Below are 27,014 nucleotides of genomic sequence, written 5' to 3'. Positions count from 1 at the left end.
CATCTTCATCTTCACTCATTCATTCATTCAACAATTATATATTGAGTGCTTATTATGCACAAGGAATTGTTCTAGGTGCTGGAGATACTGTCTAAAGAAAAGAGCCCATGTGCCTGCCCTCATGTAGCTTATATCCTAATTAGAGGAGACATAAAATAAACAAACAAATTCACAGTATGGCAGATGGTGTTAAGTGCTATGAAGAAAAATAAAGCAGGAAAGGAGCATATGAGGGGTTGGGGGACTATGGCCAACTAGCCAAATCTTGTCCATGGCCTGGTTTTGTAAATACCGCCACGACCATTCATTTGTATTTTGTCTACTGCTGCCTTGACTTAAGTAGTTGAGATGGAGACCATTTTTTACCACAAAGCATAAAATACTTACTATGCTTTGGCCTTGTGCAGAAAATGTTTGAAGCTCCAGACGTAGGCCTGGAGACACAGATAGAGGCAAACTTGTTAAAAACTAAACCTACCTTAACCAAACCTATTCTAACAGGCTACAGAGGAACTACTCACCTGCCCAACACTTGGTTTTAGCCAATGCTGTGAACAACATTTTTAAAAGTCAAATCTTCTGGACAAAGTTACTGATAAAATTTGAAATATTGACTCTTTACGGTCTTACCTTTTCTAATTTCCCAGGCCTAAATTTTGGTGCTAGCCAGTGGATGGCCAAAGAACAAAAAGTTGCTAGAAAAAAGAGGGAGTGGGGAGTCGTTGAAAAACATCACATAGAATCATAAATTTCTATTTAGTTGTTAAATTTTAGTAACTATGTCTGTATTCCAATGATGATATTTTTATTATTTAATTAAAGTTAATGCTATTTGTTGGTATTGGTTTGGGAGCTGGCAGTGTCAGGTGGTATATCTTTAAGGGGGAGTAGGGTTAAGTGGGTTGCAACTTGCTTCCAGGTAATTTGGTGATGGGGGTGTGTGGATAACGTCTAGTTGGTTACGCCAACTAGAGTGAAAACAAAACATAAAGGTAAATTGTCAACCGTAAAAGATATTTCCATTCTTTAAGAATCTTCCTGTGGCTAAGGCTAAAATGGATCCATCTGAGATCTTCTTTAAATAGAAATTCTTAGTAATATTTAAGTAGCAGGTATAGTAGATATTAATGTATGTCATGACTTCATAGTATGTTTAATGGCTGTATATATAGTAAGGCTTTTTTTAATGAGAAAGAAAAGGGTCTAATATTGAATTAATAGTGACTTTATGCACTTGCATAAAATTTCTTTATTTAGGAATATTTTGTATGTTAGATATCAACCTGTTGTCTTACGCTTGAAATTAGTAAAAGTCAGAAATGGATTTATAAAAGGTGCTCTCAGTTTGAATCCTGGGTTCTCTTTTGACATGTTAGCATTTTCAAGATTCTTTTTTCTTGTACACACCTAGATTTTTTGACCCAAATTCAAAACCCAGTCCTTCCAAAAGATCCAGGGAAGGTTGGTTTTTTATCTGCACTTGATATAAGGTCTGCTTCATTTAAATAGTAATTGCTCCTGTGAAGCAACCAATTCTAGGTAATTCTAGTTACTGCTCTTGTATGAAGAACAAAGACACACAAAAACACAGACACAACCTGGGTGAAGTTACCTGGTTCGAGGACTTTTCTTTATCACACCCAATGGGGGTATTGTTGTTTGTTCCCTTGGTTAATTTATTTTTCCTCTAAACATTGTAAAGACTAAAAAGGCTTAGGGAGAAAAGGAAGAAGGTGGTACTAACATTATTGAATTCATATGTTGTGTTAGGCATCGTGTCAAGTTCTTTACATGAATTATTTTGATTTATAAAAATTTTATGAGTTAGGTATTATTTTTTCCCCCTAACCCTCAATTTAAAGATGAAGAAAATGTGGTTTGGAAAAGTTAAGACATTTGTCTAAAGTCCCAGGGCTAACACATCTTAGAGCTGGGATTCAGCTCATTTTCCCTACTGTAGCAGGTGACCTCCAACCATGGCAAGACTGGGTCTCCCAGAGTGGAGCACGCTACGTGTTGTTTACTAAGGATTAACTTAAGCAAACTTAAGTAGACACACCAGTGTGTGCTGCAGCTGGCTTGTACCAGCTCACAAGAGCTGATTGTTGAATTTTCAACTGCTGGTTGTTACACCTAGACGTTTATAAACATTAAATTCCATAAACGTAAAATCTAATAAATTATTTTTAAAAAGGTAAAAATAAGGTAATAAAAGGTATTAAAAAGGTATATATATATATATAAAGGTAATAAAAACTCAAAACATCACCTTGAAATTATTTTTCTACAGTTTACCATTATCTGTGCACTTGAGGTTACTTGTGTCTATTGTGTCTATATGGCAGAAATACTATATGAGGATGTGCTGCTGCACTGTCTTCTCAACTCCACATTCAATGACTTCACATTAGTAGCTTGACGGTGGCCATGGTAGGAACGTTTAGACCATGAAAATAAGTACACACTACAAATCTGCACCCTCAACCCCAGGAAAGCCATTTGTTAATATTTATCAGCATACTACTGTGTACAGCTCTTACAATTAATATACGAACTTCAATTCTTTTATGCTTTCTTTTTTTAAAAACTCATGAGCATTCACTGTGTACTTACTTAGCATTCACTGTGTGTCAGATATTGCACTACACAATTCTGCCATCCTTATTTCACTCTTATAGCTATTTCACTTAGAGCTATAAGGTAGATATCATTACTCCCATTTTGTAGACAGAAAACTGAGGTTTAAAGTAAAGTAACATTCCCAAGGTCACACAGCTAGTTAAGTAGTGGAGCACAAACTTTATTGTATGTTTTGTGAATCTACATTTCACAGCACTGCAGCTGCAGTGGCATATTGTGGGGATAGTCCAGTACACAGTTGTAGTCAAGGAAAAACATTTTGTTAAAGCCATACTTTTTCTATTTTACTACTACTGTATTCATTTGAATGAATAATCAGCACATCCATTGGAATGCAACATGACAGTCTGTAATGTTGAATAGAAAAGTGAAGGCTAGAATAGAGGATAAGAGCAGCTGAAAGGAGAAAGCATAAAACATATGGCAATCCAGACTGGCTGTCTCATACCAAAAAAGAAAAGCCTGTAATGTCCTTGCCCTACAAAGTGGGCAACACAACACAGTCACCCCATTCTGAAAATACAGTGTTCCAAACGATAACTTTATTAAGGACAAAAGAGCTGATCGCACCTATTCTTGAGTTGATTATGCTATGAGATGCCCACCTGATACTTTGTAGTGTAGACAGTCGAGACTTCTTTCAAAGAGGACATTTTAGAAGGGCTTAGTGGAGAACCTTAGCTTTCATCATTTCAACAGGCAGTTTTATAGGTCAGTAGCACAAACCCCAGAATTTTTTTTTATTAGTTTCTGCTTTATAACAAAGTGAATCAGTCATACGTATACATCTGTTCCCACATCCCTTCCCTCATGCATCTCCCTCCCTCCCACCCTCCCCATCCCACCCCTCCAGGCGGTCACAAAGCACCGAGCTGATCTCCCTGGGCTCTGCGGCTGCTTCCCACTATCTATCTACCTTACGTTTGGTAGTGTATATATGTCCATGCCTCTCTTTCGCTTTGTCACAGCTTACCCTTCCCCCTCCCCATATCCTCAAGTCCATTCTCAAGTAGGTCTGTGTCTTTATTCCCGTTAATACAACACTACTGAGTGAGCACAGTTTAGTTCTTGCTCCCATTGTAATCTGATGCAGATCAGGCGTTAGTGGCTCATTGGCCCTCCAGCTATGTCTCAGGGATGCGACTGCTTCCATTTCGGAGTTCTTCACTTCCAGCCAAGGCGTTCGAGGAGAATTCACCCCTGTCTTAGCTGCCTGAGGCTGAGCTTCCATTCACATTCTTCTCAGTAAACCCCACATTCACATGGCCACAACCAAACTACAAGAGAGATTGGAAATGTCAGAGAGCGCATGGATGGTTGGTGCTAGGGACCATCTTCTCCATGTTCCCTAGAGCCTACAGAAGCTTTCTTTCATTCCAAGCACTCTTTCTTTGCTCTCGAGTTGAAGCAGATTTCTGTCTGCCAAACACACCAGAAGAAGTAAAGCATGAGTTATTAAGACTATCTCTGTTCTTTTTCCTAATGGCGAGGTTTAGACAATACAGTTTGAAGTCGGTGTAGCTGTTGAGCTTTTTCGTCTGCAGAGCCTTCTCTAACACAAAGGCTATCAGAGTTCTCATTATATTTACTCCATGGCATTTAAATTCGGGAATTCTAGAAAAATATTAGAGAAATCTATCATGCCATTTTTATAGTTTAGCCAATAAACCACTCAGTTGCTAACACTTAACTTTCTTCTTTATGTATTTTATATAAATCTCTTGTTTCTTTAATTGGGCATGTTAACTATTTTATTGACATGTTTAACTTTTACCCATTTTAATGAGTTCTTGTACATTGTCTTTTTGGAACTCCCGAGGCCCAGTGTAAAATTTGCCCTTATAGATTAATGTACAGTCATCAATGGCTACTACTTCAGAGTAGCCAAATAATTGTTAAGTATTAATGTGGGGTTTATGCAACCCATTTCTAACCTCTGCCTCAAATCTCACACAGAATACAGTCAAAAGATATAGAATGGTTTGCTAAGGGGGTTCTTGGGACATAGGACTCTTAAAACTAAAACTGGGAAAGTTCCAGGCAAACCACAACCAGTCGGTCACCTTCTGAGTGTTCCTCCTTGAGTTACAGATTTGGTTCCTTCTAATTGACTTTGTGTTTTTATCTTGGGCCCCAACCCCTGTCCTACCTGTGGGAAAGAGACTCTATGAGGTTGTGTCCTAGGCATATACAGGAGAAGAACATAAAGAAATTTCATCCAAGTGGATTCATGATAAATGTGTTTGGGTCAATGGAGGTTTCATGTTGGAGAGAAGATTCACCATAAATGTCTCAGTAGAGGAAGTTTCCAGTTTTCACAATCAAGTCTTTATACCTGAATGGTTTCTCTCTTGATTTTAAAGTAAGATAATATATGGAATTATTCTCCACTAGTTATTCCAGTTTGACTTTCAAACTAGTAATTTTTTTTTTAACAGCAAAGAAGGAAAACAAATAGCAACACAGAGAGAGGAACTTGACCTGACAACCAAAGCTTATGCCATTCAAGCATCTCTTCCCCTTTCCTTTTGATGGTAGCTGGCATATTTCAATTTTCTTTTTCATTGGCCTCAACAAATGAGATGAAAGGGTGAAACTGCTGGCATGGCATTTAAAAGTTATGACTTCAGCAAATTTCCTTAAGAAAAATGGGCTTTGCTTTTAAAATGACCTCTTTTCCCCCTGTTTTAGTAAAATGTGCATTACCCTAAAATATTCTGTTCCTTATATGGAACCTAACGTTTTGTTGTTATTTTATCAGCCCTCTCTGGCACTACTCTGCAGAAATTCACTGACATGTTATTTTCTCTCTGCAAACATGCGGCTCCAAGTCATAAAGATAAAATTAAATGTCATAGAAAGTCATAAGAAAGTCTAATTCACCTCCGAACAGTGAACGGAGGAAAGCAAAGTTAGATTTTATAGAGTGGTTTGTGGTCCTTAAGTATAGTTAAGTCAGACTGAGAATAAAGTCAACCCAGGAGAAAGCAGGGTTGAGACAGATGGAAACAGAGAGAATGTGGACGAGCATATGGGGGACAGCAGGAGAGCTAGTTGTGATGACATCATCTGTGACCCTGGATCTAGCCATGTCTAATCCACCCCCTTGAACTTTTTAGATAACGTGAACTCATATTTCCCTTTTGTTCTCAGCCAGTTTGCTTCCAAACAAAAGGCTTCTGACTGACAAGCTGTCTCAGGAAAGGTTGCATTTTCATTGTTGACATTTCTACAGCTCCCCAGGACTGGGAACATGATTGAGTGACACCCTCTCAATTTTGTACCCTTGCAATGCAAATTCTTATTTATTCATTTTCTTACACAACAAACACACGTGTTTTTTGAGCCCTTGGAAGAGACAAGGATAAAGGGTGATGGGGATGAAGGACACAGGCCCTGGGGTGGACTGACTGCCCACATCCGCACAGTTTCTCTACTTCTGTGACTTTGTGATTGACTCGCCCCTCAGCCAACAGACTCATGAGAAGATTGTTTTCAGAATTAAAAAGAGTTACACTTGCAAAATGTAAAATATTAAAAATAGCAGGAACTTTATAACTTTGAGCGGTCATTGTAATTGGTATTATTAGTATTGATATTGTTATTTTTTGATGCGTACAAAGTGTTCTGCTAGTGTCCCCATGATATAAGTAGAAAAGAGCAGGAGATAGTTAAGTTCACAGCAAGAAGCTGCAAGTGGGGGTTATAAAATGAACACACATACTTAATGGCTCATAGTAATATTTAGGGTATTTAAAAAATATTTAAGGGCTTCCCTGGTGGCGCAGTGGTTGAGAGTCTGCCTGCTGATGCAGGGGACACGGGTTCGTGACCCGGTCCGGGAAGATCCCACATGCCGCAGAGCAGCTGGGCCCGTGAGCCATGGCCACTGAGCCTGCGCGTCCAGAGCCTGTGCTCCACAACGGGAGAGGCCACAACAGTGAGAGGCTCGCGTACCGCAAAAAATATATATATATTTAAGGTACTTTTTTTTTTGTTTTTTGGCTGCACTGGGTCTTCGTTGCTGTGTGTGGGCTTTCTCTAGTTGCAGCGAGCAGGGTCTACTCTTCTTTGCTGTCCACGGGCTTCTCATTGCCGTGTCGTCTCTTGTTGTGAAGCACAGGGTTCTAGGCGTGCGTCCTTTAGTAGTTGCAGCACATGGGCACAGGCCTAGCTGCTCCGCAGCATGTGGGATCTTCCTGGACCAGGGCTTAAACCTGTGTCCCCTGCATTGGCAGGTGGATTCTTAACCACTGCGCCACCAGGGAAGTCCCATATTTAAGGTACTTAAAAAAAAATAAACTTTGCCAATATGTATTCATATGTGAGTTGCATAAGTAAAAAAAGGAAAAACAGGACACATAATGCTTGCCATTTAAAAATAATCATATGTCCTTATTTTCCTCCTTACTTTATGTAAAAGGTAGCCATGTTATCCATTGTTCTGTAGCTTTCATTTTTCACCTAATATCCACAGCATGACCGAAGTGTGCTTCAATTTATATTTTACAGCTGCATTGTATTTAATTGATTAGAAGTAACTTAATTAGTATAACCTGTGTGCTTTGGGCAGCCATTTGGATGGTAGCTGAACTTAGGCTATTACAGACTCTGCAATATGTCACTTTTGAGGCCTAGCATTTTCACTTACACAGATACAGCTCTTGAAGGTGATATTGCTGTGACCAAGAGCACACACACTTGTCATATGGATAATGATTGCCCACTTGTCCTCAAAGGACATCCGGCCAGTAATGTATGAGATTGGCTGTTCACTGATAGCATCTCCAAAAGTGCTAATCAAAACTTTAAATACTTTTCATTTTGATAGATAAGAAAAAATGGTAATATATTGTAGATTTAATCTTCAATTCTCTTTTTGCAAGTGACATTGAGCAGCTTTTGATGTTTAGGAGCCATTGTCTTTCCTTTACTATGAACTATACTCTGACCATTTTCCTACTTGGTTATTGATCTTTTCTTTTATAAATTTGGGAGATTAGCACTTAGTCTCTGATGGAATGGCATATAGCTTTTTGTTCATTTGTTTGTATTTTGCTGCTTTTTTTCAAAGTAGTAGTTTTTAAAATTTTATATCAAATTTATAAAGATTTCCTTTAATGGCTTGTGGATAATTTCAAGTCAATTAGAAGGTCCTTTATCTTTTTTATGAAGGCTTTTCCCCACGTTTTCTTCTAGTATTCTTGTGCTTTAATGTTTTTCACATTCCAATCCTGATGCATTAGGAATTGAACCCAGTGTGCAGTGGGAAGGACAGATCCATCCCAATATCATTTACTGATTTGCTACATTTATTACATAATGAATTACCATTTGAATTTGAGTCTGTTTCAGGACTTCCTGTCTTGTCTCATTAGTCTTTGTTTGTCCACATGTCAGTATGAAACTCTTTTAAATATTAAATCTTTATAATCTATTTAAATATTTAGTTGGTTTAATCTCTGCTGGTTCTGTTTCAGAGTTTTGCTGGCAACTCTTGTTTGTGTAATTTTCCAGGCAAACTTTAAAATCATCTCATCTATTGATACCCTCCCTGCAAAAGTTGGTATTTTTATTGGGATCACATTAAATTTAGAAATCAACTTTGGAGGAATCAGTATCTTTGTTTTTGCAAAGGTGTTCTATCCAAGCACACAGTATGTCTTTCTATTTGCTTAAGTCTACCTTGAGGTCTTTCAAATTAAAAATTTTTTAAATTTTGCTTCATATAGGTGTTAAGCATTTCTTAAGTTTATTCCTAGGTTGTTTTTTTTTTCCTTCTGTGTTGCTTTTGTAAATTGGAGTAACGTCTTCTTGGGTTTTCCAAGCATATAACCATATATCTACAAGTTGTTTGATTCTTTGCACGTTGAAAAACAAATTTTTTAAAAAATTGCATACTTCTAAATTCTTTTTTTTGTTTGTATTGGTCAGTGCCTCTAACACAATGCTAAATGATAGAGGGGTTAAGAGAATTTTTGTCTTGTTCCTAATCGTTAGGATAGTATATGTAAATGAGCTGGTTAAACAGTCTCTGTAAGACAAATGCTCGAGTTTGAAGTCCACAAAGCAGGCAGTGAGGAAGGGGAGATGGATGTAAAGAGGGGAGAGTGAGGACAAGCTGGAACTCACAAGCACGATGTGGGACCCATTAGGATGCACCGAAACACACGTCAGTTTTAGGAATTGTCGGTATTCTTCACCTCAGACCTAAATAGTTGTCTGGCCCTTGATCCACACTTAAAGAAAAACCCATGGGAAAGCAGACTATGTTACCTTAATATTAGTGATCTTACCTAGTAGTTGTTACCTACCTTTCACCACTGGGATGAGGAGGGAACACGTTCATCTAGGTTACTTTTACTTGTCATCCAAGATTCAGCTCAGGAATTATTATATTTGCTATTTTTTTCTTGACATTGTATTTGCCATTTCCCTCAGTTATTCTTTCTCTCTGCTTCCGTCATTTTGTGGACATCTACTTTTATTATACTGCTGAGCATTTGTTCTCCCTTCCGCTGATACTTGCACCCTGAATTTCATCTGGGTACCACCTCCTCTCCCTTTCTCGGTCCCTATACTTCAGGTAGAGTTGATTGCTCACCTGAATCAGGGTGGGAACATGGCTCATATCTGGTCAATCAGAGCATCACATTCCCCTGGCCATGACAATTTGTTCAAAGATGTGCAAATGACCTAATCAGAGCCAATGCAATATAGTAACGTTTGACAGGAATTCTTGAAGAATATACTTGCAGTTCATTGGAAATAAAATTGAGAGAAAATGGAAGCTATCTTGCCTTCTATGGAGGCTGAAAACAAAGCCAGCCGTTGGAAGAGAGCAGAGATGAAAAGATCAGGATCTTTTGATATTATCTGAGCCCTAAGTCCAGTTATGCATGCAGCTGGCTCCACCCATAAGCTTGTCAGTTATAGAAGTCAATAAATTCTCACTTTCCTCAATCTATTTTGAGTTAGGTTTTCTATCATTTGTAACCCAAACAATCCTAATACACATTACTGGTAGATACTCAAGCACTTCCATTGATTATAACTGTGATTCCCTTTTCCATGTTCATAGCTACTCCATATATACTACCCTCTAGCCTTATTATTCTATGAGCACCTTTAGAGCAGGGAGAGTATTTTTAAATTTCATAACCCCAGAGATGATTATCAATATGTTTTGTAAATATCAGGACACAAATAATGTTTGTTGAATGAAAGAAAAAAATAAGTGTTCTATTTGCACAGTGAATTTTTTTGAGCCTGGTAAATAACTAAGGCACCTGCCGTTTTCATGTATTGTCAGTGTTCTCATCCTTCTTTGGGGTTTGTGCTTTTTAGTGTCTATTTTTGTTCTCATTGGTAAGAAATTTTCTGACTCTTTATCTCTTTATTTTTACCTTTGGAAGCTCGCCCTTTTCTCTTTGATTTGTGTAACACAGCCACCTGTGTATTACTTATTCAATTTTTTAGTCTTTGATTACATTCTGTATTTTGTTTTCTTTTTTGATAGTAATTCAGAGTCATTCAAGCTGTTTTCTATAAGCATTTCCACCCACTTACAGGATCTTCTACTGCATTTACTTCCTGACACCTGGGAGTATTATTTACCATCTATCTTTTAATGTGCATCTAAGGCTGTTTCTCTACCAAGCCCAGATGACAATTGAGTAAAACTATACCCTATGAATCTTTCTAAAGATGAAGGAAATAAACAGACAGCCTCTCATTCTGCAATTAGTTAATCATTGAAAATATGTCAGATGGGCATTGTGTGTCTGATTCTGAGCTAGGTGCTATAAGGGATAGAAAGATGAAAAACACAGGCCCTGCCCATTGAGAACAAAGTAAATATGATACAAGGCAAAGAGAACAACATTGATACACAAGTGTATAAGAACTCAGTGAAGGAGTGAGGGAGGAGTGACTGCATTTGACCTGGAAGTCGGAGGTGATGGGCCGTGAATAGTGGATGAGAATTTTAAACGGGGGAGCATGACACCCAGTGGAGGGAACAGTAAGAATAAAGGTATGGAAGTCTCTGTTCTCGATCCAATGCTTCATTTTTGGTACGATCAGTAGACAGTATAGCTATTAGAATAGATACATGTATATGTATAACTGAATCACTTTGCTATACACCTGAAATTAACACACTGTTAATCAACTATACTCCAATATAAAATAAAAGTGAAAAATTTTTTTAAAAATAAACTATTTTCTGATTAAGTTTACTTAACTAATGCATTTGTCTCCTAGAAAATACCTTGACCTCAAGGTTGAACCTAATGGTCCTCACAGTTAGTCATAGTGAAACACTTATTAGTCACCTTGCTCTTTAAAAAACACCACAAAACTCTGATCTATTAACATAAAAAAGTACACAATTTTGTGCTTTAAAAAAAAAAAAAAGAAAGAAAATGGGATGTGAGGCCAGAACAGCAGAACAGGTAGGGTAGTGTATTAGTTTTTTATGGCTGCTGTAACAAATAATCACAAACTTAGTAGCTTAAAACAATACAAATTTATTATCTTACAGTTCTGTAAATCAGAAGTCTGACATGGGTCTTACTGAGTTAAAATCAAGGTGCAAGCCAGGATGTGGGAGAACTTGTTTCTTAGACTTTTCTAGCTTTTAGAGGCTCACTTCCTCTACCTTCACATCTCTCTCACCACTCTTCCATTGTTGTGTTTCCCTCTGATCAAAGCCCTGTGACTAGATTGGGCCCACCTGGATAATTCAGGAAAATTGTCTCATCTCCAGGTCCTTTACTTAGTCACATCTGCAAAGTTCCTTTGGCCATATAGGTAACGTTCCCGGGTTTCAAGGATTAGCATGTGGACATTTTAGGGGACCACTTGTCTGCCTACAGGTGTCTTAAACCAGATCATGAAGGAACGTTGCCACACATGCTCCAGCAACATATTTCAGGCATGGTATGTGAAGTATTATCCTGATGACAGCAGATATAGTGAAAATAGGGCGAAGTTGGAGAGTTTGAAATAACCAAACCTAAATATTGTTGGAAGCTGTGACCTCACAGACAAGTTGTTATCAAACAATTGGCTCAGCCCTTGCATCCACCTGTGTATCTACTACCACTTTTGGCAAACAAATCAATGAGTAATATTTACGATTTGTACATTAATCAGAATCTTCGTTTTCCTTCTCCTCTCTCTAATGCTATTAGTGTTACAAATGCCACTCTGAGTATCTTTGAACTAGGAAAAATCGTATGTTTCTGGGTTTTTTTTTAAGATATAGGTACTAAAACCCTAGTAGACGTATTGTAACATTACTAAACAAACTATCAAAGAACTTTTCACAAATACGTAGACATTTTTATTGAATTTTATTTGGTTTATTCATTCAAAAAAGTCACTTTCAATAGATGATTTGTAAGTGCTTAAGATATACCAATAATTTACATGTCTCTGTTCTTTAATTAATTAAATATATATTAAGGGTCTGCTATCTGCCAGACACTGCTTACCTGCTGGGAAGAAAGTAGTAAACAAAATGTCAGAAACCCCTGCCATCATGCCACTTACTTTCTAACATGGTGATGGACAATAATGAAGACAGCTAAGTGGGCTAAGTAGCATTTTAGACAGTGATAAATATTAAGGAACAAATAAAGTAGGAAGGGCAATATGAAATGTTAGGGGTTTGAAATTTCTGATGATGCAAGTCACTGAGAAGATGACTCTCAAATAACGAGCTATAGGAAGTGAGGTCGATCTAATTAGCTCCAATTTTCACAGCTGGAATCTGAGGCTTAGCAGGCTGGAGTTGACTGGTACCCATTCTGGCCGCTGAGTGCTTCCTCTTCCTGAATGTGAGCTGCCAGCCACAGTCAGGGAGAGCTGAGGGGGAGGCAAACATGGATTCAATGCTGCCTCTGCCCTCCAGGACCTTACAGGGAGGGAAGACAGGGCTCAGATCATCTGTGGTATAAAATGTTTATGAAAGTGCCATGAAGGATGGGGAAACTTAAAAGTGCTTAAGTAGGAATTCCGTTTATCACCAAAAATGGCAAAGAGCCAGAAAAGCATTCAATCCTATAGAATTCTAAAAACAGTTCATCAGAGGAATAAGAGCTGGTTACAGTGGCTTTTTGAGTTTTCTTTCATTCTTTTATTATGAATATGAAGCAGTAACCTAAAACAATTGAGAAAAAAGACAGGCTTGCATGTAGCATCTTGGAATACCTGCATTACTTGGAGCATGTGAATGAAGTGGGGTCCAGTTTTTGACTACCTTTAAATAGTGTCCCTCCAACATGCTGCAGGCTTCACATGGGCACTGGCAGCCAGAAACTGCCATTTGGAAACACAGGGTCCTTGTCTGGCATCTTATTCCTGATGTCCTTGCCTGTCACTCAGCCTCCAGCCACCTGGGTTCTTTCCATTATGTTTTTGTTCCTGATAATAAAGTGGATTTTCTTTCTTTGAGAATAAGCATAAAGATACCCAGAAAATAAAACCAGGTGCCCGTTCGCAAGGCTCCAGCAAGCAAGCAAGCACGCAGATGAAGCTTCTCGGCCTGTCCTGCAGTTTTCCCAAGAGGAAAATGCTGCCGCTGACATGAATAGCAGAGGCCAGACAAAGATTCTTAGGGAAGATAAACAGGCTGTGATTCTCTCCTGACGGCTCCCACTCCTCTCCTCAAAGACTGATCATGGCACAAAAGGTCACGGGGATAATTCTGCACCTGCAGCCTGGGAAGGCCAGGCTCAGTCCTTGCAAAGAACTCTCCCATAATTGATGCTAATTATTATTGAACCAAATGCACCCTTTCATAGAGGGGCATGTGGGAGCCTCTGTCACTGTCAGGGTGATTTTACCAAGACCAAGTTTAGAATTCTTCGCACAGATGGACACACACTCAAGAAGACCCAAGTATTGCACACAGGCTCTTCATAAAGAATATTATCATTAGAAATTTCTGTAGCTTTATAATGAGTTGCTCAGAACTCAGGTGAATGACAAATGCTACCCAGTACCCAGGGCCAGAGTACTGAGTGGAGGAGATGATTTATTCATAGGGGCTTGAACTCTACTGCTGGGCCTCTGGGCTGCTTGTGAGATTTTGCACCCTGCCATCTGGACTCTGAGACAGGTTAACAACAACTTTGGAGACCTTGGAACCCACTGGGGATTTGCTTTCATGGACATCCATCTGCTTTCTGGTGACTTTAATGGGAGGAGGGGCCCAGTGAAGAGGATTAAGAATAGAGAGGAAATGGAAGAGAATTCACCCAGCTGTACTTAAAGCAGGGCTGGATTTAGCAGAATGCCAGCGTGGAAGTGGGGACTTTCCCTTGACATTAACCACTCCCTGTTTTGGAGAAGAGTTTAAAAGAATGTTACATTTTCTTGTTTCAATGCATCATTTCTACTTTTTTCCTCCTTTGATTATAAATTAATGGCTTTTGAAGGTTGTTCTTACATATAAAAATAACATTGCAAAACTATACAAAGTGGTAGATTGTGCTCAAATTTACAATTTTATTCCCAATTCTGATTGTTTTATTTTAAAAAACACAACTATACCCCTTAAGCCAACTATTGATTGGAGAAAAAGAGGCACATAGTCGTTCATCCATCAGAGAATTATTGTACCCAGACTATGTTCTGGGCGTTTGTTCTGGGTTCTGACACAAAGATGAGGAAATCTTCATCCTTCTCATTATTTTTTTTTCAGTACTTTAAAGGTGTTCCTCCACTGTCTTCTAGTTTGCCTTGTTTCCAATGAAACATCTACTGTCATTCTTATCTTTGCTCCTTGGTAGGTAGGTAGTGTGTCTTTTTTATTTTTTTCCTGGCTGCTCTTAAGATTTCCTCTTTATTAAGGTTATAAGCAATTTAATTATGTTTGGTCTTAGTGTAATTTTTTCAGGTTTCTTGTGCTTGGGTTCATTGAATTTTTGGATCTGTGGTTTTATTATTTTCATTAAATTTGGGAAATTTTTATCCATTAATTCTTCAAATATATTTTCACCCTCCACCCCACCCCCAACCCAGGGACTCCAATTACACATAAATGCTCAAAGTTGGTCCACAGTTTACTGATGCTCTATTCATTTTTTTATTCTCCTTTCTCTCCATTTTTCATTTTTTGACAGTTTATATTTTTAGAGCTTTAAGTTCACTATTTTTTTCTACAATATTTAATCTATTGTTAATCCTACCTTCATACATTGTACTTTTCATCTCCAGAAGTTCTATTTGTGTCTTTTGGGTATCTTCAATGTCTCTTTTAACTTTCTCATGCTTCCCTCTACCTTTTTGAATATGTAGAATATAGTTATAATAATATAATGGTTTTTATGTCCTTCCTACTAATTTTGTCATCTGAGTAATTTCTGTTTCCAATAATTAATTTTTCTCCCCATGAAAGTCCTGATTCTTTGCAAGTCTGGTAATTTTTTATTTAATAAGTTTACTTTTTTGAGTAAGGAATATTTCTTTAAATATTCTTGAGCTTTTTTTGGGATTCAGCTAAGTTATTTGGAAACATTTTGATTCTTTCATGATTTTCTTTTTTGATTTGTTAGATGGGACAGAATGCCATTTGAGCTAGGACTAATCTAGCTCCACTATTCACGCAATACATAACGCCCTATGTATTGTGGGAATTCTCCACCCTAGCTGGTGGGAATGTAAACTATTCCTGTCTTGTGTAATCTCTAAAAATTGTTCCCCCTGCTTTGGTGGTTCTTTCCCCAGCCAGGATCAATTTCCTCACAGGCATGTGCTGATCAGTTCTTAGCTAAAGTCTTGAGGAGAATCTTCTATAGATCTCCAGGGCTCTTTCTCCATTCTGGTACTCTGCCCTGGGAATTCTACCTGTCTTGGTCTCTTTATATCTTCAACTCTATCCTCTCAGTTTTTGAACCTGCTTCTGAATCACTTGGGGTGCCTGTTAAAATGGAGATTCTGAAGTCACCCACACCACCTGAATTATAATTTCTGGGGATGAGGACTAGAATTCTGTAGCTTGATTATACAATACTATTGACTTCTGAGAACCAAAGCCCTGATGAAATCTTTCTCCAGGTTTATCAGTTGCCAAATCCAACAGCCTTCTCTGGGTGTTCAGTCTCCTAGTAGACTTTGTCTGGGATACAGCCATACTCATTCTCTCCTCTTGGATGTCCTCAGCATTATAATATGTTAAAACAGGTGTTTCCCAGTTATCCCAGCTCAACAGTCACCCAATTTTGGGCCAAAGAGAGGAAAAACTTGACCTAAGTTCTGGACTAGGAATGCCACTGACTTGCCTCCATTACACTGTGTGTGGATTTCTGATTCCCCACCTGCAAAATGAACGATAATAATTAAATCTACCATACCATGTGGCTATAATAATCAAATTAAAATGGAAAGAATGCTAGACATTAGCGTAAATATCTCTCAAATTTTTTTACATGTGTTCCATCCCTTTGTCCTTTCTCTCTACATTCCAAGAGTATCCCTTAGGGAGATATTCTAGCTTATATCTTCTTTTGTGTCCAGAATACCACTCAGTGTACTGATTGAGTTATTTTTATTTTTTAAATTTTGTGATCATGTTTTTCTAAGATCTCTAATTGTTTCTTTTTCATAGAATCCTGTTGCTGTTTTATGGATGCAATATCAACTAAAACCTCTCTGAGGATGTAAATTATACCTATATATTGTATATAAGCTGTCTTCTGTTTGTTATTTTAACTCAGTTGCTTCGAGTGTTCTTTTATTTGGTGAATATGGTGCCTCTATTTTGTGGTGCTGGTTTTCCTCTAATCTTAGTGAATCTTGATAGTTCATATTTACACATGATAATCAATGTTTAATTGTGAACATATGTTCTGATTAAAGTAGCTTTCCCTGGAACTTGTGTGGGAGGATAAGTAAGTAGTCTGCCACAGTGTGGGGGGCTCCCTATTGATTCCACAGTCTTAAGATAGTTGGGCTACTGCTCTTCTCTAGGTACAATATTTATTCTGGGAGTCTTTTATGCCAAAAACACACACTTTCAAAAAGTCCTCTATTTATGCTTTAGCACAAGAAGCTGAAGTCCACTGTTCTCCTTGTTTCTTTCTTTCTCTGGTTTCCTTATGGAAGGTGACGTTTCATTAGGCTTTACTCTGTTTTTCTCTGTACTCCCATCACAGTGCTAAGAGCCATATCCTGGAAGATCACTCACGTTTAAGGACCTAGATTTTCTTTGGAGGGAGTGAAAGGAAGGATATTTGGAGGAATCATAGCTACTACCTGCTGCCTAGCATAAGTGGGCATAAGAGGGGTCAGAGCGGCCTAGTTATTCAAAATCTGGTGCTTCAGTTTCTCTGATTATTTTCTAAGGTCCTCTTGTTTGTTGACTCTGAGCTTCGTTTATATGTGAAATTGCTTTTAACAGTAATTTTCTCAACTGTGTGTTTTGGACTGTTGTTTTCTCCAATTTTGTTTCTCTGACAGTCTGACTCCATCTGCTTCCTTCCTATCTTTCAGGAATTCCTCAAAATTTCCCAGGAGCTGGTGGCATTCTTTCTGTTTGTAACTGTTGTTGTGGATCTGTTTCTTTAAAAACATTTAAAGATGTATGTGCTCAGCCCCCATCCTGAAATAATCTTTACCATAGTACCTCTAGTTTTAATAACCTAGGGGAAAAAAGTTCAGTATTTTAAATACATTTCTAGAGAATATTTTTTCTAGATGTGTCCCCAGATTTTGAATGTACAGCTTATTTGGAACTTGTAATCATCTTTACATGGTTGCCTTATAGAAGACCTCTTACCTGATCTCATAATTGGTTGATAAAAAGTTGGTTGAAGGAGGGAATCATAAAAATGATACATGAATACATTTTATTTCACTGTGAATATATACATGTACATTCTTGTATCAATCTTTTGATTAAGGTCCATTTTCTTTTTGAGTATAGATACCGTTTATAATTCCAATTCATCTTTCCTTCAAAGACCATGCCCATAAGGCATCATCTGTTTTCCAGTTTCAGTTTCTCCACAATGGATAAGAAGTTAAAGCCATTTGAGTGGAGGATTCCTCTTGTATCTTATAATTTCCATCCCTTTCTCCCAATCAGTCATAGTTGCCTAGCCTGCACCTGTTTTGCAATAATTATTTCAATAATTCTCCTTATTGCAATCCTTCAAAATAGTCCTTATTGAAACAACTCTTTGTACTCTTATTTCATTTATTTATGTAACATTTAAATTATATAGTTGCAGTAATAAATATAGTAGGCATCAACAGTTTTGGAACGAAAATAACTAATTCTTATGAACATACACTTTAACTGGTGGGTACAAAAATGCTAGGGCCTTTTTAATAATGAAAAATCTCTGCTGTGAGTGTTCAGAGACTGTAAGCATCCGGCTATGTTTGAAATGGGAAGAGAACTCTGGTTGATCTGACAATTATGTTAAATGGACACTGGTTAAAAGGCTTTGTTATGAATATGTTATCATCATTTATTCCACAAAGAATTTTAGGCATTCTGCTAGGCTTTGAGGATATAGAAGTCAATATGATGAATAAGAATAGGTAAAAAAGAAAAGAAATATACCAAAAAGCCTCAGAGACAGGCTAGTGTATACATATATGATAAAGAGGGCATCATAGGGACTTCCCTGGTGGTCCAGTGGTTAAGAATCCGCCTTCCAATGCAGGGGACCATGGGTTCGATCCCTGGTCAGGGAACTAAGATCCCACATGCTGTGGGGCAACTGAGCCTGCGCGCCACAACCAGAGAGCCTGTGCACCACAACTACTGAGCCCGTGTGCCATAACGAAAGATCCCCCATGCTGCAACTAATACCCGATGCAGCCAAAAATAAATAAATAAATAAATATTTTAAAGAAAGAGGGCATCATAAATAATGGGGAAGGGACCAACTGTTTAGTAGATGATGTTGAGAAAATTATTCCCTATATGGAGAAAAATAAAACAGGATCCCTATCTATTGCCACATACAATGGTAGACTCCAGATGGATTCAAATATTTAAGTGTGAAAGACAAAATTGGAAAGTTAATAAAACAAAATATAGGAGAATATCTTTGTGATTAAGAGATGGGGTGGGGAAAAACTTCTTAAATAAAACAAAGTACAAACCATGAGATAAAATATTAGTTTTACATCAAAATTAAGCATTTCTGTTCTGTGAGGAATTTAAGGGACTATGTAATGAACAGATAGCAAAATGGAAGAATATATTTCAAATGCCTAAATCTGGGAATGGATTAATATGTACAGTACACAAAAAACTCCTGAAAATAATCAACAGCAACAAAAATGCAACAATCCTAATAGAAATATGGACAGTGATGTAGAGAAGAGAAACCACCAAAAGACTAAATATATAAAATGATTCTCAAACATATTACTAAACCAAGAAATGCAAAGTAAAAACAGAAATGTAATTTTACATTGCTAGAAAGGCAAAATTTGGGAAGTAAGTAATGCCAAACGTTGGGGAGGATGTGAGTGTATTGATATTCTCATGTGCTGCGGGTAGGAGTGTTGACAGATTAAGCCATTTTGGAAAGAGTATTTTTGTACTACCTAGTCAAATAAGAATGTGAGTTTCCTGTGAGCCAGGAATTCAGCTTTTAAGAGATGTATATATTTAACATATGTATATATACGCACATACATTATGCACACGTGTATATACATACAAAATATATGTGTGTATATATATATGTTCATTGTATATGTACACACATTATCTACACATGCTAAAGAAATTCCCACGAGATCTAAAGGGGACTTGTAAGTGAATGCTTATTGCTGCATTACTGTGGTGATGAAGATTTGGAAGCAACCAGTAAATGTCTTGGGAGAACAAATAGGTAAATTGCAGCAGCTGTATACCAGAGAACATTATGCACCAGTTAAAAGCAATTGATTTTGAGTGTACTTGTGGCACCATGGATTGATCTTAAAAATATATTGTTGAGCAAACAAAATCAAAACACAGAATAAGTTTAATTAACAAATAAAACCTAGAATATAACATAGTACCACTTACAAAAATTTTTAAAAATGCACATAAGATAGGAAACAATGAACAAGAGCACAAACAAATACAAGAGTGTGCATTATCACATTACACTGTTGCCTATTGATGGCAGAGAGGAACTGGAGTGTTATGTAGAAATTAAGGAATTAAATAAATGAGTAAATAGGTACAACTAGGTGGTGGGTAGTCTTAAGATGACCATGTGTGACAATTGGCAATGAATTCAGAACTAGGATTAACTCAGCCTTCCTCACTTGAGATCCAAATTATTTCGAAGAAAATAAACCATCATAAAACTTAAATCCAGTCCTCAGAGGATTCATGGATTGTCGGACTGATCACTATGATAGAATATAGCAAGGGAAGTATTATATTACAGAGAGAAGTATAGCATGCTAAAGAGAACTTGGGAGAGATACCCAACCCTTAGAAGACTCTCTGGAAGGGTTGACACATAGACTGAATTCTAAACGATGAATCTGAATTAGCCAGGTGAGATGGATGAAAAGGAAATAAAAGAAAGAAAAATAGGACAAAATTTTCAACAAGAAAGAATATTTATAAATTTTAATATGGTTACCTTTATAGTGTATTGTCATATAAATTAGTTTACAAAGGATTTTATGTCCTGATTTTAGATTATCAACATTAGGACATATTTGCTGAGAGTTTATCATGTGAAAATCATGTTTGAACATATAAAATACTTGTGAGAAATCCAGATATTCAAATGTGACTATAGTCATTATATCAGTTAGAAATTGCATTTGGCTGTTAAGAGATATGACGAAGTGAGAGAGTGGCATGGACATATATACACCACCAAATGTAAAATAGACAGCTAGTGGGAAGCAGCCGCATAGCACAGGGAGATCAGCTCGGGGCTTTGTGACCACCTAGAGGAGTGGGATAGGGAGGGTGAGATGGAGATGCAAGAGGGAGGAGATATGGGGATATATGTATATGTATAGCTGATACACTTTGTTATAAAGCACAAACTAACACACCATTGTAAAGCAATCATACTCCAATAAAGATGTTAAAAAAATAATAATAATATAAAAAATGGTAGGTTAAATAAGGTAGAGATTCTTTCTACCTTAAGGTAGAAAGAATAAGGTAGATTATTCTTTCACATGAAAGAAGTTTGGAGGCTCACTCTGCAAAGCAGGTATGTGATGGCCAAATGTCACTGCCATGGTTAATTTTATGTGTCAACTTGACTGAACCATGGGGTGCCTAGATATTTAATCAAACATTTTTCTGAGTGTGCCTGTGAGGGTGTTTCTGGATGAGGCAAACATTTGAATCAGTAGACTGAGTAGAGCAGATTGCTCTCCCTATTATGGGTACCAAATCCAGTCAGCTGAAGGCCTGAATAGAACCAAAAAGCTGAGGAAGAGGGAACACCTTTTGCCTGATTGCCTTCAAACTGAGTCGTCGTTTTTTTCCCAGTCTTCAGACTCAAACTGAAACACCCACTTTCCTGGGTTTCCAACTTGCTGACTGCAGACCTTGGGACTTCATAATCACATAGGCTGATTCCTTATAATAAATCTCTTTATATATATATATTTACATCCTATTGGTTCTGTTTCTCTGGAGAAACCTCACGAACATTGTCACCACTGTCCCAAGGTCCTTCTCTTGTTCAGCTCTGACCTTATGAATGCTGGCTTCTATCCTGGAGCTCCAGCCCTCACATTTGTTTTTCAGACAGTAAGCCAAAGAAAGATGGAAGGGCCAACCTCCAGCCAAGTCAGATTCACCCTACAGCTTCTGCTACTTGCTACTGGCCAGTCACGTGGCCATCTTTATCTGAAAAGGAAGCTGGGAAATGTAGTTTCTCAGCTTGACACAGTGCCATGCCCACACCCAAAAGAAAGCAGGTTCTGCTATTCAGAAGAAGTGGAGCTTGAATAGCAGATAGGTACTTACTGGTCTGTGTCTCAGCAACCAGTAGGCATTCCATAAACATTAATTGAATCAAAAATTTAAATTTTCATAAAAGTATCCTTGTATCATAGAATTGTAGAGAAACAAAATATTGATCTCTTAGCCTTATTACTCTGCTCCATTTTTTATTAATTCTTGCACGAATTAGTATAAAACATAAATTCTAAAAAAATGCTCTTGGATGACTTTTTTGTACCATGAGTTTTTTTTTTTTTTTTTTTTTTTTTTGCGTTATGCGGGCCTCTCACTGTTGTGGCCTCTCCCCTTGCGGAGCGCAGGCTCCGGACGCACAGGCTCAGCGGCCATGGCTCACGGGCCTAGCCGCTCTGCGGCATGTGGGATCTTCCCAGACCGGGGCACGAACCCGTGTCCCCTGCATCGGCAGGCGGACTCCCAACCACTGCGCCACCAGGGAAGCCCTGTACCATGAGTTTTTCAATTAAGTTAATGAATTTCTGTAGAAGAATCTTTAGCAAACAACAGGTAAAATTTTATCAGGCAGATAAAAATGATATAAGCATATAAATTATGTAAGTGTAAACCAATGATTCTAAATTGTTCTAGCATGTTTGAAAATATGTACATTTTTAAGAAGTGTAAACATTACCTCATTGAACTTATGATAGTAATTTGCTAAGAAAAATTTTCCTTATTGAAAGTAAAAGCTAAATTTCATCCTGAGCTCTGAGTAATCATGAAATATAAACAGAGAAACACTATCTGATGGAAGTTTTACCTGAATAAATATATTTACTCCCAATCCTCACATATAAGATACATATATTTCATGCATTTTAAATATAATATTGTTTTCAGTGTTAATTGGTGGTACATTATGCTGAATATTTTATGCTTTTTTGTTGTTGTTTAGGTTTTTCAGAGCAGGACAGAATGGCAGAGCCCTTCACTTAAACATGTAAATCTTAACATTGTATGCTTACGAAAGAGGTGGGTCAATACAGTAATTCATTTGTCATCTTGATGCATTAGAAGTCAGTTATACTTAAAATACGCGTGTGCGCACACACGCACACACACACGCACACACACACGCACACACAGCACTTAATGGCATTAGGTTAAAAGCAAAAATGACCAAACGAAATAGCTTACTCATGGAACAGAGAAAACTCACTTAACCACTGCAGAAATGACACTTCCTGATTTTGCAAAGAGGTCATGAGTGGCCCACCTCAGCTCCTGCCCTGGGAGAGCTCCCAGTGTGAGTGATGCTATTGTCGAAGCTGCAGACTCTGGTAGAAGGGTCTCCAGGACAATAGAATCCCATGGCAACAGGCTGATAAAAATGACTCAGCCCTCTGCTGCCAAAGCTCTTTACCAGGCTGAGAAGAGTGAGAAGGATGTATGAACTATGATTAGTCCTTGGTATTAATAGTTGGAAAACGTGTTGCTCATCTGTAAATGCCACCCGTCCACTCTGCATATTCACTGGTCTGCTTTTTTGTCCGTATTAGTCAACCATCGCCGCCCTCTTCCCACCATCTCACAGAGTGTGAGAATCTGTGATGTAAGAAACGGTCACTGCAATTAGATTATTCCTAAAATCAAATAACACAGCATGTTGTATGCAGAAAGAAGTGATATAGGTATCTAAAAGATTCCTAATTTCTCATATTTGGGAGGATCAATTTTCTGACTTTAACAGTAAATAATAGAAAATAAATATTAGCTTTTGATAACACCAGACAGTTTATTTTTCTATTCTGTAATGTATTTCACATTGGGAATAATATTTGACTCTAAGTAAAATTCTAGTGTTTTGTCCGAGTTAGTTTGATTCAACTCTTCGAATTTATTTATAAAACAACATATATTAATAATATTCCCTTTGTCTCTATTAACCTTTTAAAAATAATTAGAATGACAAAAGCTACATTTGAATGGCAACAGTTAAAGAAAACTCACAGTTCCTTACTGTTCTATAATTCAATCAATATGATTACACTATTTTTGAGATTAGTTTTTTACAAAATTTCTCATAGAAACTATTATTTGAGGTAATAAAAAGTATTGTAAGGTAACTACTATTTGGTATTTTTTTCAACATTTAGTCCACAATTCTGGAAGTAAAATAACTAAAATCCAACCTCATGAATGAGTTTGGTTAAAATTTGGAGCAAAGATTCAAGCAAGGATTTGCTATTATTTTTCATGAGAAAGTGATATATTTCAAAACACAACTCTCATAGTATTACCCTAGCAAAGCAGGGTAATATTTAGTGCTACCTTCCTTAGGGTCACGTTCCACAAGAATGAATCCAAATGGGTAGTGAAAAGACCACACAGAGAAGCTAAAACACCTTTTTGCAGAATAATATCCCTGGCATCCGGGCTTTTAAGCTATAAGGTTTTTTGATGCCTCTTTTCGGGTCCTCAGTAACCCATATGTGACTTGGCCATCTGAGCATTTGAGACCTAAGGATTGACCTTCAAATATTTATCTTGCAGCCAATTGCTAAAAACGGCTGTGTTAAAGAATCATTACTTAACTTTACTTGAAAAATGAATTATTTTGAATACTTGTCATCCAGTTAAATCAAGTCTAATTAGGACAGCAGCTCTATCCAAATTGAGGTGCCTAGGATCTCTAGCACTGCCCTCTGGTGGCAAGCTTTGCTCACCCAGTCTCAACAGGTGTGATTGGTTGCTGCCTTGTCAAGGTCAGTTGAGCTAAGCTGTTAGAATGTCTTAAATTTGTGTCCTCATTCAGTAGCTCTTCCTCTTGGGCAGTGAATTTCAGATCATCATCTCTAGACCAGAAGCATCAGCATCACTTGGAGCTTGTTAATAATGCACATATGGGAGACCCTCCCCATACCCTCTGAATCAGAAATTCTAGAGGTAGAGATCAGTGATCTGGATCTTGTTTTAACAAGCCATTTAGGTGATTCTGACGCCCACTGGAGTTTCAGAACCACTGTCCCCCTCTTCTGGCTAGTGATTAGAACTCTTCAGAAACACCCATACCTGTAACAATACTGTGCCAGAGCCCCAACTTCTTTCTCTTAGTCTCTTAGCCTCCACAAACACCAGAATCATATACAGTTGCTAATAGTAAACTTAAGCAATTGCTGGCAGTGCTATATCGAGCATTTGTTTTTACACATGTCTGCTTGTGTGTGTATTTCTACAGTATAAATTTCTAGATGGTAAACCGCTGAGTCAAAGAATATACATATAGGTATTAATGTATTTTCTTATTTCCTGTAATCTTGATGCTCTGGCATCTGGGACCTTACTGATCCTGGAGAAATTACCCCTCCCAGAGTTACCTAATTTCAAGAGATAGCAACAACTTGCCTGCAAACACACCTTTAAAATATAAATCAATCAATCCAAAGCCCGTACTCTGAACTCTGTCTGATTCTTACACTCCAGGAGGCAACATTCCTCTGCCCTGGTTATCCTATAGCCCAGAGCCTGCCGAAATTATTCAAACTATCCAGTCCTAAGTCTGCTCAGCTTGCTTACCCTGCCTTGCCCATTCCTTCCTGCAAAAACCACAATCAAGGCTCTTGCTCATGCTTTCCCCCCGCTCCTTCTATCTTTCGACTGATCCTGGTGTTTCCTCATGCGTCTCTGCATGGCATGGCATCCCCTCTCCACTTGAGAACTGTGAGTAAAAAACTATCTTTTAAGCAGCAGTTTTCTCCTGATCTGTTAGCCTCACCATCTCTGTATAAAAACAAAATCCCAGGTACCTTTTCAAACAATATATGAAACACCATGAGGTGATAGTTAAGGCCATGAACTCTGATACCAGAATACCTGGGTTTAAATTTCAGCATCTCTGCTTCCTAGGTATGTGAACTTTTTACTTGGTAAGTTATCTGGTTGTTCCATGACTCAATTTTCTCATCTGTAAAATGGGGAGATAATAACAGTATCTACCTTCACAGAGTCATTGTAAAGATTAAATGTTAATAAACATAGAGTACTTTTAACAATGTGTAGCATGTAATAACTTCTTGCTATCATTTTTGGTAAACTTGCTTAATCAACTTCAAAAAAGTTGAAACAATTTAGTCTTCATTAAGGACATTTGTAAAAGCCTATCTATCATATTCCTAACAAAACTGGATCATTGAATAGTATCAATTTATTGAAATTAAATTGTATTGAAATTGAATAATATTTTAAATCTTTACCTATCTAATAGATTTTAAAAAATGATCTCTATTAGCATTGTTTTTCAGTACAAGAATGACTGAAAATTTTTAGGCTGTATCAAGGCTTTGATTGTCTTCTGCTCTGAATAATCTTTTTTCTCCTTTTGTTATTTAGTATTTGACTACTGAATATTACTCCAATGTTTAAAATTGAAAATCTTTTTGTGACTGTGCCTTAACATTTTAATGCCAGTTTTAGCCAAACATTTTAAATTGTATAGGGCCAACTGATCTTACTTTTCCTTTATGGTTCCTGGGCTTTATTTGTATAAAAATTCTCATGTGTTTTCTTCTAGTACTTTTTGTGTAAATGAACATTCCTTCATTTACAATTCAATCCTTCTAAGCTGGGTTTTGAGCATCTTAAGAAAGCAAGTTTCTTATATTCAGACAAGCCAATGTCAGTACAGTCATAAAAATTCCCAGAAACTTTTCTTGTTTACTTGTTCCTAGTCTTACCTTCATCCTTTTTTTTTTTTTTTTAGCACTTTCCCATATGTGAAATATAGGATAGAATCTCTTACCATGGGAAAATCAAAATAGAAATTTCCTATTTAAGTAATATACCCATCTTGACCATTGACAAAGTAAGCTTGTTTGGAAATTAAATTTTCCATGGTGACAGTGGTCAAATCTGTGTATGTCCTGGAGTTCACCCACCTGACTAAACAGATGAAGTGATTTCTTAGGTTCTTTTGCAGGAGCCCCAATCATGCTAATCATTTCCACGAATGTCATGGACAGCCAGTCACCAGTGGGGCCTCCCTGCTTGGCTCTGCCTCACCCCTCCATTTTTCTTTCTTTGATGCTAATACTGTTGATTTACTGAAAAGCCATTTCTAAACTCACTGGGGATTCTTTCTGATCACTATGCAAATCCTCTTCTCTATTGCATGTTTCCAATAATTTATTCATTAATTTAAAAATTACATTACTAATTAACTATAAAGGGCCTGTCAGTGGTGGGCAGTTGGGATACCTCAGTGACACAGATCCCAATGGTAGAGACTCCTGTCCTCATGAAGCTTTTATCTCAGAATTTTTATGGTGTCTGGAACACAATGTATACTTACTTGTATGTGTATAGAATAATGAAATGTGCATGTAGATAATTGGTTCGGAGAGTTAATTGATTTAGATGCAGCTGTGTTCTCTCAGTGTATGTGTGTGCGAGTGTGTGTGTATGTGTA

The sequence above is a fragment of the Mesoplodon bidens genome (assembly GCF_964165515.1).
Source record: "Mesoplodon bidens genome assembly, chromosome: 12".
Classification (NCBI taxonomy): Eukaryota; Metazoa; Chordata; class Mammalia; order Artiodactyla; family Ziphiidae; genus Mesoplodon; species Mesoplodon bidens.
This window is presented reverse-complemented; position numbering follows the sequence as displayed.